This window comes from Phoca vitulina, unplaced genomic scaffold (assembly GCF_004348235.1).
Source record: "Phoca vitulina isolate PV1807 unplaced genomic scaffold, GSC_HSeal_1.0 scaffold25, whole genome shotgun sequence".
In the NCBI taxonomy this organism is placed as follows: Eukaryota; Metazoa; Chordata; class Mammalia; order Carnivora; family Phocidae; genus Phoca; species Phoca vitulina.
In genome coordinates this window covers 4307045-4319902 of record NW_022589728.1, presented here as the reverse complement: position 1 = coordinate 4319902, position 12858 = coordinate 4307045, and positions in this window count along the sequence as shown.

The following is a 12858-nucleotide window of genomic DNA, read 5'->3' as shown; positions in this document are numbered from 1 at the left end:
GAAGATTCAGGGTTATGCTCTAAAGAAACCAATATACTTAGAAAATATCGCATAGAGAAGCCATTAATGAAAAATAACTTCTTTTTTATTTTTTATTGTTTTTTAAATATTTTATTTACTTATTTGTCAGAGAGAGAGAACACAAGCAGGGGGAGTGGCAGGCAGAGGGAGAAGCAGGCTCCTCACTGGGCAAGGAGGAGCCCGATTTAGGACTCAATCCCAGGACCACAGGATCGTGACCTAAGCCGAAGGCAGACCCTTAACTGACTGAGCCACCCAGGCGTCCGGAAAAATAACTCCTTTTATATATCAAGAATTCTATTTGATTATTTGTAGTAATAATTTATCCACATCTTTTCTCTACGTAATAGAGGCATTACGGTATCAAAAAACTCCTGTACCTACATAGAGTATTATATTCTGTATTTTTAAAAGTGTCCATCGAGGTAGAAAGGTATCAGTAATCATAGACGTACGCTGATTGACAAAATCCCCTAAGTAGAAAATCATTAGAACTATATTAAGGACTGTGTTTTGATTTGTTTCATGCCAGTATCTTTGTTGTTGATGAAGGGAATTTTTTCAACTTAAAAATATTAATTGATTAGGGTTGAAACTTGAGAGGAAGTGTATACAGCAGGTAGTTTATTCATCTCTCTCAATAACTTTACTTTTAATATCTGTATCACCCTTGGTAACTTGGAAAATGACCCTCGTATAGACACAGAAAATTCACTAGTATACTAGAGGGAGCTGATTTCAACTATGAGGGCTTGCTAGTTTTGTACCATTAGTGAAAATTGGGTATATAAATTACCCTCATAAAAAGAAAACACATCAGTTACATATAAGCCACACCACTAGCCACAATGCAATTAAAAAAAATCAAACAAACTTAAAATGAAATTGCAACATTTTAGCCATGTAAAAATCCCCCAAATTCCTAAATATTCATTGGAATTTAAATGCATCGTTAATGATATTTCTTTAAAAAGCACAATGCTTATTGTATGAATATAAGAATAATTTATTTAGGGTAATAACAAACAACTGAGCAAAGGCTCAAAATGATTACATAGTATCTGCTTTTCAAAAATGTTGTAATTATAACTTCTAGGAAGATTAATGGAGAAAAATAATAGTATGTATAAAAAGAAAAGATAATCCCCAAATAATTTCTTTTCTCCTTTGAACAAATTTCTATTCCCTGATTATATTTGTTTTTTATACTATTGCTAAAGTGAGTAATATTAATTTTATTAATAGCTTTATAGAGCTATAAGTCACATACCATAAAATTTGCCCCTTTTAAAGCAGATGACTTATTGGATTTTAGTGCATCAATAACAACAATCTAACTTTAGAATATTTTCAGCACCCCTAATAGAAGCCTCACAGGTCTCATTGTATTCTGTACCCCCAGCTCTAAGGAATAATTGACCTGTTTTCTGTCTCTATATATTTACCTATTCTGAACATTTCATGTAATGGGGATCATACAATATGTGACTTATTGTGACTGGTTTATATCACTTAGTACAATGTTTTTAAAGTTCATCCATGCTGTAGCATGTATTAGTACTCTATTCCTTTTTATGATGTAACTATATTACATATTATTCATTCTTTCATCAGCTGATGGCATAGGAGTTGTTTTCACTTTGGAGCTATTATTAATAATACCCCTATGAACATTCGGGTACAAATTTTGTGTAGACGTGTTATCATTTCTCCTGGATATGTGCATAGAATTGATGGATCATAAGCAAACTCTATGTTTAAAAATTTGAGGAGTTGCTGAAGTGTTTTGCAAGTAACTACACCATTTTACATCCCAGCACACACATTTTTAATTTTGATTAGTATAATTTATCAATTTTTTCTTTTGTCACATGTGTCTTTTGTATCATGTCTAAGAAATCCCTGCTTAAGCCAAGGTCATGAAGATTCATCCTATATTTTCTACTAAGAGTTTTATAGTTTTAGCACTTACACTTAGGTCTCTGGTCCATTTTGAAATAGTTTTTGTAGATGGTGTGAGGTAGGGCCTCTAACTTCATTCTACTGTATATGGATAGACTTTTGTCCCAACAGCATTTGTGGAAAGGACTATTTTCTACTCATTAAATTGTCTTGATGCCCTTGTTAAAAACAATCAGTAATTAATGTAAGGGTAAATTTCTGGACTCTTAAATATATTCCACTGACCTACACTACATTCCATTGATCAACCCCCATCTTGCTTACCATAGTGACATTAAAATTGGGAAATATGAATCCTCTTCTTTTTAGGATTGTTTTTTGCTATTCTGGGTAATTTGAATTTTCATATGAATTTTAGTATCAGCTGTCAATCTCTGTGAAAACTAGGCTGCAATTTTGACAAGGGTTGTACTGAATCTGAAAAATAATTTGTGGAGTATTGCCATCTTAACAATATTAAATCTTCCAATTCACAAACATAGATGTCTTTCCATTTAAGATCTCCTTTCATTTTTTTCAACATTCTGTAGTTTTCAGTATACAATTCTTACACTTATGCTCAATTTATTTCTAAGTATGTTGTTCTTTTTGATATTGTAAGTGGAGGTTTTTCTTAATTTTATTGTTCATTGTTACTTTATAGAAATATAATTTTTTATAATCATCTTTATCTTAAAGCTTGTTGAACTTGACTATTAGTTCTAACAACTATTTTTTAGTGGATTGCTTAGGATTTTCTATGTATATGATTATGATACCTGCTATTAGAAATATTTTATTACTTTTTTTCCCTAATCCAAATATCATCTTTTTTCCCTGCTTAATTGCCTTGACTGAAACCTTCACAAAATTGAATAGAAATGGCCAGAACAGACATCCTTCTTTTGTTCCCCCTGTCACCATTAAGAACGATGTTTATTTTGTGGTTTTCCTAGATGTCTAAGATATTTTTCACCTTCTTTTGGATGGAGATTTTTTTATTAAACTGTAAGCAAGCAGTAAGTGCTAACTGCAGACATTCGGGCTCTGTGTTGTTTTAGCAAGGAGGATATTTGAAGGCATTTGTTATCTTCCTGTGCCATTAATTGTACCACCTGAGGGAAAACCTTCAGAAAAACTAGAGCAGATCTCTTAAGTATCTCACCCTCCCAAACATTGATATATATATATACACCATTTGAAAGTCCCAGGGAAACCATGAGTTGGCTATGACTTAACAGCCAGATTGGTAGCTAAACAGTAATCCTGCTGCTGCTAAACTAACAGAGATTGGACATTGCTGTTATTTAATTTGAGGTTATAAAATTATCTGCTTACCTCTTTCGGGTTTAAGCACTAAATCTGAGAGGGATTTTTGGTCTTCTAGTTCTTTTGTTCTGTTCTCACATCTAGTACCAATATCAAACGTACTGGATACAGCATAATATACCAGGGACATAGGGTTTTCTTTTCTTTTCTTTTTTTTTTTTTTAATTATTGCCACCTGCCATTTCCCCTACTTTTTTTTTTTTTTTTAAAGATTTTAGTTATTTGACAGAGAGAGACACAGCGAGAGAGGGAACACAAGCAGGGGGAGTGGGAGAGGGAGAAGCAGGCTTCCCGAAGAGCAAGGAGCCGGATGTGGGGCTCGATCCCAGGACCCCGGGATCATGACCCGAGCCGAAGGCAGACGCTTAACTACTGAGCCACCCAGGTGCCCTGCCACTACATTTCTATCATGAATTTCTATTTGTACATCAAGCAACATAGTAAAAAAAAATAAAATAAAATAAAACTTCCTTACTTTCACTCCTTCATTTATTTTTTTTTCTTGTTTTGCTCCTCAAGTGACATATTAGAAATACTGCTTCAAGACTAATATCCAAGAAGGATGTTTAAATCAAAACCCAAGTTATAATCAAAGCTCATTACTTTTCAAAAAAGGGAGGAATGTAGCCATCAGTGCAAGGTTTCCTTGAAAATTATGAGCAATCTCTCATTCATTCACCTTCAACTCTAATATGCACATGCACATGTATTTTTAAAAAAATTTACCTAACTTAAAATATATCTTCTGCGGAATATATTTGAATAGGAGAAAGCCATGAAATACAAGTTTTCCTGCTGATTGAAACATACTTAATAAGATCCCCTGCTGCATTTCTGTGATTTTCATAAATCTCTCAGAAGGGCCTGAGGAACTGATATTTTCAGCTGTGTTCACTGTTTAAGCAGGGGTAGTGGGGAAAAGTTCAGGTTATCATTATTCTTTTTTCCATGAATTAAGAAAAAGGTTATTCTGTGTTTGTTCGCCTTTTGGTACAGGTAGAATCTCAGTAGCTGGTTGATTAAAGACTATATAACATAACTATTAGATCACATAATATTTCAAGGAATTTCATAAAGAGAAAGTCCTTTAATATATATTGTTTGCTTTCTAAATATTCTGTTTTCATTGTGTGGAAACTTAACGGTACATGTACAAAGCAAAACAAAATGTAGTAAGTCTTTGTTAGATATGGCTTATTAAATTGACTACGGCAATAAAAATTACATATAAGTGTTAACTGTACTTTTAACATCTTAGAAGTTGGATTTTATTAAATTAGCCCGGACAAGTCTAAAGGTAGGTATCCCAACTGTCTTTCAGATGCTGCTGCTTATTAGTTATCATAGATGTTTTATTAGTCATCATAAACTATTAGTCCATTGTTCTCATTTGTCTGAAAAGGAGAATGCTTTGTTTTAGTAATTGAGAGTTGAAAAATAAGGCCATTTCTTATTTGAGCCAATAAAATTGTGTTTATTAAATATACACTATTTTCATAACCCTTGGGTTCTCCCCAAGAAAGCTCCATCCTAGTATCAAATCCAAGGATTAAGATATGGAATTTCTGGAAGTTGACTTCTCAACATCCATTTCATCCTCAAAATAAGCCATTCTTCATAATACCTTTGTCCTCCAGAGTGATTGGTTTAGAAAAAACCATGTGACTTGACACTATAAAAGAAATTCTTATGGGGTGGTGCTGCTGGTGAATACTTCCTAGTTGCCTTGTTTCCAGTGTTGCTAATGGATTTGATGCTTGGAACTGCAACAGTCTTGCTGCAAGACTTAAGATGAAGCCAACATATCAAGGAGGACAGAGTCAAACGTGCAGAGAAGTGAGTCCAGAGCTCTGCCATGTCATTTTTGTAGCAGTCCTATTTCCAGACTTCTTGTTTGGGAGATTATACATGTTTTCACTGTTCAAATCAAAAGGAATTGAGGGTTTCTTTTCCTTACAGTCAAAGGCATCTCATCCAAGATATTAGTTAAATATTTTGTTGTAACTAATATTCTACAATTTTCAATTATTTGAAAAAAATGAAAAAGCTTTGTTATGGGATCATTTTTCAGAGATGGGCTTTATTTCTCAAAGTATAAAATACAAGATTTGAAAAAAAAACAAAACAAATTGTACAACCTATAGATGCAGTCCTACATTACTTCGGTTAAAAAACAAAATTCAACCAAGTAAATTTGAAGATCTAATTATTAAATAAATGATTCATGGATCAGACAGCATCCCATCTAGCAAGTAGAGGGAAACTCTGAGGAGCTGTACAAAATGGAAGGTGTTTATAGGAAGGAGGGTAGGGCAAGAAAGTTATAAGCAAAAGACAAGAAAGGATTGTTGTTCCAGGCAGTCATTATCCCTTAGGGGAAACTACAGAGTGTCTTATCATGCAGATTACTTCATCTTCCTTTGGAGAATGTTGAGGGTTATGTGACAGACTCATTGGTACCCATTAAAGAATTTGGACAGGTGAATGCTTACATTCCTGGGAGTTGAAACTGCAGTTAGTTTAGGTATTGAGTCTTAGTTTACTGACTTGGGGCTGTAACCTAAGTGACACCATTTTAGGCCTGGAGTTTTCTTTTTAGCACTGCTAACATGTACAAGGAGATTCTGTTTTTTAAAAAATTATTTAACTTAAAATATATCTTCTGAAGAGTATATTTGCATAAGAGAAAGCCATAAAATACAGAACACTCCTGCTGGGTGAAACACACTTAATATAGTCCCCTGCTGAATTTATGTAAATTCTGCAAATCTTTCAGAGGGATCTGAGAGTAGTTGTATTTTCATCTGTGTTTGTTGTTTATGGAGGGGCACTTGGGGAAAGCTCAGGTCATCATTAATCTTTTTTCTGTGAATTAAAAAAATAAGTTATTTTGTGCTTGCTCCTCTTTGGACACAGGTGGAATCTCACTAGCTACGTGTGTAACTTCTACCCCATTCTTCCCCAAAATTTAGAACTGAAGTGTATTCATTATAAAATGTACATCATTGTATATAAATAAGGGAGTTTTTAAACATATATATTTTTAATGTACTGAAAGTGGCTTATTATGTCTTGGTGAAGCTTTTTATCTGCACTACTAAAGGCAACATCAGCTTCTATCACCTGTAAGCATACTCACTACAGCTTTGGCAGCTGGAGAATTGATGATGGGGCCATGATGTGTCAGTGTGTGAATAACAGATATCACCTTGATACTATAATCATAATTTTATCACCTTTTGTTGCTATCCAGAACGTTTTAGGAATTATTTTCTGAAAAAAAAAAATAGCGTCCTTTTCTTTTCTGCAAAAATTTAATCTTTGTGAGCATTCAATTTTTTTTTTATTATTAGGACATTATTTCCTATTAATTTATGTAATGTGGATATTAGCATTTTTTCTCCTGGTATTAAATCCAGCTGCAGAATTACAAAACCTTAATAATATTATTGACACCCAGGTTAGGTAAAAAATATGTTCTCATACAAATTTTGTCACATACTTGAAAAGAGGGGAAAAAAAACTACATGGTAAGTGGTTTTGCTTGATAATTTCCATTTCCTTTGTGGGTGTGCTGATCTTAAAATTATAATTAACTTGTTCATATACAAATTTAATTATAGAGTTTGTGTTATTTTCAAGGATTATGCCTTGATTTTCATACTCTTATAAATACATTTTGTATTTCCTCTAAATATTTTGTTTCATATGTAGTCAATCCCCAGGCATTATGTTTATTATTCACACCCTGACTCCCCAGTTATTATTCCACTATCAGTGAGAAAGCCCCCAAGCTGTAGGAACTGTGGCTGGTGGAAGAAAGAAGTCAATGTTGCAATTAGGTTTGCAGATAGAATGCCACCTTACTAAGTCAAAAAGAGCTACTTTGAAAACTATATAAACATATATGTTTAAACATTCCATCATTTTTATCATTCAAACGCTGAATTACTAGAAAGAATGGTATTGTAAAGTTGTATAAAATTATATTAAAATCCTCTCTTAGAACAAGTTTATTTATATAACAGCTATTTTATTTTTATTTTAATTGGGAATATATAAAAATAAGTTATGTGTCTTCTCTTTATAATATGCTGATACGAAATATCTAACAACATTTTGGCTTTTGTTTTCTTAGAGATGGTAGGCTGCCCACTTTAAATTTCTTCCATAGAAAAATGTCCTACATATAGATTTTTTTTTTCCTCTTTGTTTTTCTTCACATCAAGCGGAGAAAATTGGTTGCAATCATCTTGTGCTTTAGGACACAGAAAATGGGCTGAAGATCAGGGCGACGTGCGCACAGTGCGCATGCCTCTGACTCTCATTGTCTACAATTTCTTTCACTAAGCTTGCGCATCCCGTGTGAGTATGTGAAGTCACACCTATTGTCTTTCTATTGTAGAAACTATCCTTTCAATTATCCAAAGAATGTGTCTCTGGAACTTTTTATCTAATCCACTGATCCACCAAATGCATACTGATCAAAAATTTCTATTATAATTTAGGAGACTTGTATGCTGAATTTTAGTTTGTTCTACAAACCAAATTATAATAATTATCAAGCCAATCAGTTCGCTAAAATGACATTTTGAAATTTAAAAAATGGAGCACATAGTTTCCTTTTGTTCTATCTTTATTAGGGTTTAAATAAATACCCCAAACTTATGACAGATTCTTCAGCTCTGTGGCTGAAATATCAAAATTCCATCCTTTTTTTTTTTTTTTCCCTCTACAGTATATTCTTTTCATGGTTTATAGTGAGGACATAAGAAAGTACAATGACCTCGACCCCATGTCATTCTTAATGCATGTCATCTTCAGCAACTATCTATTCTCCAGCATAGGCACTAAAGGGATCACTTGTTTAAATTAAAATCAGATGATTAGGTGTTTATTTACCACATTCCCAAGAAGTCATGTGTGGCCAATCAGATATATTTATAATAATTTATTTTTACAGAATAAATGTGAATCATAATAAATTTATAAAGGACTATCATGTGTTTTCTCAGGATTTTTGGAAAAGAATTGGAAAATGGAACCCACACCGTTGAAATTAATAAATAACAACATAAAATGTGAGAGTCCTATTTGCAAAGCAATCATAGAAATAGACACAAATGAAACATTTTTGATATTAAAAAGGCAACTATACTCTACAAGATCATTATAAAAATCCTAGCCTGAGCTGATGGCACTGTAATAGATTAACAGAGAGAGAGAGTTAGAATTTTTTAGTGTTTATTCAGCTCAGTTGGAAAGCAGAAAAGTATCTTCTGTTCTGCTCTCAGACATATAAATTATCATGATCATATATTTAACATGTAGGTGAAAATGTTTTTAAGTTGTAGTTTAAAAAAATATTAAAGGAGTACTGAACTGAATATTTGAAGTTAGTAATATGTCCTAAAATCCAGACAAATGCTACCCCCAGGAACATGTATACGAAACATGATATCAGAAGGAATGCTAATTCACATGCTTTGAATGATTTAGTAACCATTTTTTGAAACCTAAGTGCTAATAGATAATCTGTGTCAACCTAAAAAGAACTAGTTTAAGAGGCAATGGGTATATTTGGGATCAAAGAATTGCAATTCAGAGTACACAGATTTAGGTAAAAAATCAAATAGTGTCCCAATTACAGGAGGTGGACTCAGGGCTTTTATTGAAAAAAAATTAGGTAAGTTGTTTTTTATTCTTTTTTTTTTTTAAGATTTATTTATTTATTTGAGAGAGAGAGAGAGAGAGTGTGAGGGAGGGGCAGAGGGAGAGGGAAAGAGAAACTCAAGCTACTCTGAGTGAGGAGCCCAGAGCAGGGCTCAATCTCATGACCCTGAGATCAGACCTGAGCTGGAAACCAAGAGTCTGATGCTTAACTGCGCCACCCTAGGTAAATTGTTTTAAGAAGAATTCATTGGTGGAATGATAGTCAAAGAAAGACAAATACTATATGATTTCACTCATGCGGAATTTAAAAGACAAAACAGATGAACATAAGGGTAAAAAAAGAGAGAGGGAGAATGGCAAACCAGGAAACAAACTTAAATATAAAGGAAAAACTGATGGTTATGAGAGGAGAGGGAGGTAGGGAGATGGGTGAAATATGTGATGGGGATTAAGGAGTGCACTTGTGATGAGCACCGGGTGTTGTGTGGAAGTGTTGAATGACTACACTGTACACCTGAAACTAATATAACACTATATATTAGTTAACTGGAATTTAAATAAAAAGTTGAAAAAAAAAAAGAAGAGTTCATTGGTGCTGAGAAGCATGGCTAGATTTGTACTTCATTCATTGGTCAAGCTTAGAGGTCATTAGGCAAAAGGTCTTTTTTTTTTTTTTTTTTTTTGAGAGAGAGAGAGAGAAACAAGCAGGAAAAGTACTGAGTTTTATTCATTGTACCTGTCAAAATGACACCTTGATGGCAGAGATTCTTTCCTTGAATTCTCTTAAATAGTAATAATTAATAAAAGAAGAATTTATGAAAGAGATTAAGATTTCCTTGTAGGGAGTCTGATAGCTTTCTGGAAGCATATATGTTATAACAATATACAATGTAATATTATTATGTAATTATATACATTATGTTATACCATATTTCTATATTTTTGTACTCTTCTGCTTTATACTGCTGCTATTCATGAATTATTTTCATAAGGGAAAGTAAAAAAATATATAGAGCCGTCCTCTTGATCCTCAAGGTATAATGCAAAATCATTTTTCCTTAATTATCTGGCCTTTAAAATTCCTTTAAAACAAAAGAATAAAAACATTACCACCATGCCATTCAATATAAGGTGCCATAGATTGTAAGATTTATCATTATTTAAAGGGCTACTAAGAAAAACCTGTAAAATAAATTACATTATACTATTTTGTCATTTGTAGTTTTTATCCTTAAGAATTTTCAAAAATTCCATACCTATTTAAACATAGATTTTTTTCATGTCACTCATGTGTAGAACTTAAAAAATATATACATATATATTGACTGTTTCTTAAAAAAAAACTTTGTTTTTAGAGTCCAACTCATTTCTATAACGTTTTTTTAAAGATTTTATTTATTTATTTGACAGAGAGAGAGACAGAGAGCACAAGCAGAGGGTAGTGGCAGAGGGAGAGGGAGAGGGAGAAGCAGGCTCCTCACTGAGCAGGGAGCCCGAGGTGGGGCTCGATCCCAGAACCCTGAGTTGAAGGCAGATGCTTAACCGACTGAGCTACCCAGGAGCCCCCAACTCATTTCTATAACTTTTTAATTCATTTATAATTTGCTATCCATGTTTTCCTACAAATTATTCTCTTTTGTGCTATAAAGAGCTGAGGTGATGGAGGTTTTCTGAAAAGAAAGCTCCTCTCTGGCGTTTTCTTCCACATCACTGACCTCCGTTTTGCAGGTTTTGATGCTGGTGCTTTCTTGAGTATACCAAAACGTGTTATTGGAATGTTTTCAGATAACAGTGTGCAATTATATTCTTTCCTCAAGGGATTTTTAAGAGGCTCATTTACTGACATGTTGAGAGGCTGTACGCTGACCATACCAGTTACCAGGAATAGAACCAATTTGCCACATTTTTCATGTCACTCATTTGCCACATTTTCCAATACCCACCCATGGACTGCATTAAGATATTTGGTAGCTTGGTATCAGGCCTTAGGATCTCTATTCCATAGAACTTCCAGCTAATTCTTAATCAGCTCACCTAACCTCCATTTAAGTTTCTGTGCATGTACAACAAAAATCACTGGGAAGATTTCATTCTTAAGAATTATTATATGGGGGGCGCCTGGGTGGCTCAGTTGGTTAAGCGACTGCCTTCGGCTCAGGTCATGATCCTGGAGTCCCTGGATCGAGTCCCGCATCGGGCTCCCTGCTCGGCAGGGAGCCTGCTTCTCCCTCTGCCCCTCCCCCCTCTCATGTGCTCTCTCTCTCTCTCTCATTCTCTCTGTCTCAAATAAATAAATAAAATCTTTAAAAAAAAAAAAAAGAATTATTATATGGGTGAAAATTAAATATGGAAGCAATTTTTAGTAACCAGCAGTAATTTATAGCTTCACAGTGACATGACATGGTGCTTTTCATAATCAGTATTCATGACCTTGACCTTTGTAGCATTGACTTTATAATTTTAAAGCATGTCAAAAACTGTGGATAAACAACTATTATGTGATTTGAATCACATTAGAAGTTAATTAAATTCTGGTCTACTAAAGTAGATATGAAATTTCTAACACATTAATGTTCAATGCCTTTAAAAAAGTACTAGATAATGCATGAGTCAGACATGCCAGAGTTTTCTTGCTGTGGATGTTTTAAGTCTATTATAAAGAATTTGGCAATTTTTTTTTGCCCTAATTCACACTGCGTGCCATATGATAAGCAATCTTTTTGCAATATATTCCTAACAGAACATAACACAGTCACCTGAAGGCAACTTAGAAAAGGCTGGGTTTTTGATTCACAGGCCAATCATTGTATGTTGGTAAGGTTTGTTAAGATTCTGCTTTGTTTCCAGTCTTTAGTGCAATGTTGAAATTCAGTATAATTTTAAAGACATATTAAATACCAGTTAAGCGGAATACACATACAACTAGTAACTCACATTTCTCAAAATAAATGATAATGTGGACATCTATGTCCAAATTTGTACATGGACATGCATTGACAAATATTTCATTATAGTTACCTCACTGACAGCAATTTTCAAACACATTGATTGAAAGATATGCTCAATTACAAAGATGTTAAAATGTGGAAATTTGCATCTTAAAATAGATAAACGTGACCTTTTGTAAGAGTACATGTTTTAAGATTAAAGTGGTCTATTATTATTTCTATCTGATGGGAGACCCCAGTGGTGATTCACTCCTGGCTCAGAAACAGACCGTAAATATATTATGACTATATGTGAGAAAAATCATAATGGATTTTATAACAGTACAGCCTAAGACTTTTATTTCTTTTTTAAGATTTTATTTATTTATTTGTCAGAGAGAGTGAGCGCACAAGCAGGAGGAGCAGAAGGCAGAGGGGGAAGCAGGCTCCCTGCTGAGCAAGAAGCCCAATGTGGGACTCAATCCCAGGACCCTGGGATGGTGACCTGAGCCGAACACAGACGCTTAACCAACTGAGCCACCCGGGCATCCCTGGCCTAAGACTTTTAAAGTTATGGCCTTTCAGTATAATATTGGAACTGTATACATGGCTTTGTTATTCAAAAATTTCCTACCAACATCAAAATATTAGTTAGAAAATTTATAGTGGCAAGATACTATCACTGAAAAATACCCACTAAAATAATATGAAACGCCTTTTGTATACTATCGTTATGTACCCAAAACAAAAACCTGGGTTGTGATTTTTGTTTTCATTGAAACAAGATGAAATTGACCCCACAGAGAAGTTATTTTAAAGAAAGGTCATCAAAAATTCATGAAGAAAAATAGATCACTTTCTGAAGTATCTAAAAACTGCAGACAGCTGTCAATAAGAATTATCATAACTACACCATCATTTCATTCTTTAATGTAATTAATTCCTGAAAAGAGTAAATTTCAATGTC